Source organism: Schistocerca nitens, chromosome 1, assembly GCF_023898315.1.
Source record: "Schistocerca nitens isolate TAMUIC-IGC-003100 chromosome 1, iqSchNite1.1, whole genome shotgun sequence".
NCBI classification, from domain to species: Eukaryota; Metazoa; Arthropoda; class Insecta; order Orthoptera; family Acrididae; genus Schistocerca; species Schistocerca nitens.
In genome coordinates, this window is record NC_064614.1 from 1,133,905,355 (window position 1) to 1,133,906,449 (window position 1,095).

The window sequence follows — 1,095 nt, forward strand, 5'->3', positions numbered from 1 at the left end:
GAAAGGTTCAGGAGTGGAACTAGAATATTAGTTGTACGGATGTCAGTGATACGATTCGCTGATGACATTGCTATCCTGAGTGGAAGTGAAAAAGAATTACGTGATATGCTGAATGGTATGAACAATCTAATGAGTACAGAATATGGATTAAGAGTAAATCGAAGAAAGACGATATTAATGAGAAGTAGCAGAAATATGAACAGAGAGAAACGTAACGTCAATGGTAGATGAATTTAAGGAATTCTGCTACCTAGGCAGCAAAATAACTAATGACGGACAGAGCAAGGAGGGCATCAAAAGCAGACTAACAATGGCAAAAAGGGCATTCCTGGCCAAGAGAAGTCTTCTAATATAAAATATCGACCTTGATTTGAGGAAGAAATTTCTGAGAATGTGCTTCTGGAGTAGAGCATTGTATGGTAGTGAAACATGGACTGTGAGAAAACCGGAACAGAAGAGAATCGAAGCATTTGAAATGTGTTACTGCAGACGAATGTTGAAAATTAAGTGGCCTGATAAAGTAATGGGGCAACGGCCTTGCCGCAGTGGATATACCGGTTCCCGTCAGATCACCGAAGTTAAGCGCTGTCGGGCGTGGGTGGCACTTGGATGGGTGACCATCCGGGCCGTCATGCGCTGTTGCCATTTTTCGGGGTGCACTCAGCCTCGTGATGCCAATTGAGGAGCTACTCGACCGAACAGTAGCGGCTCCGGTCAAAGAAAACCATCTTAACGACTGGGAGAGCGGTGTGCTGACGACACGCCCCTCTTATCTGCATCCTCATCTGAGGATGCCACGGCGGTCGGATGGTCCCGATGGACCACTTGTGGACTGAAGACGGAGTGCTGCTGATAAAGTAAGGAATGAGAAGGGGCTGCGCAGAATTGGAGAGGAAAGGAAAATGTGGAAAACACTGATTAGGAGAAGGGACAAGATGACAATGTTAAAAAATATATTGGCTCAACCACATGTTTATAGTGTAAAACACTAAGATTGTCGCGTTTCGGAAGTAAAGCTTCCATCATCAGAATAATAAAAAGTAAAAGAACCTGTTAAAACTCGCTAAAATGGAACATGCACCAGGCACAACAGAA

General features: G+C 44.1%; 1 pseudogene; it reads left to right on the forward strand.

The window, feature by feature from the left end:
- The first annotated feature begins 527 nt into the window (after positions 1 to 527).
- Positions 528 to 645, forward strand: LOC126208643 (5S ribosomal RNA; annotated as a pseudogene).
- Positions 646 to 1,095: the final 450 nt, after the last annotated feature.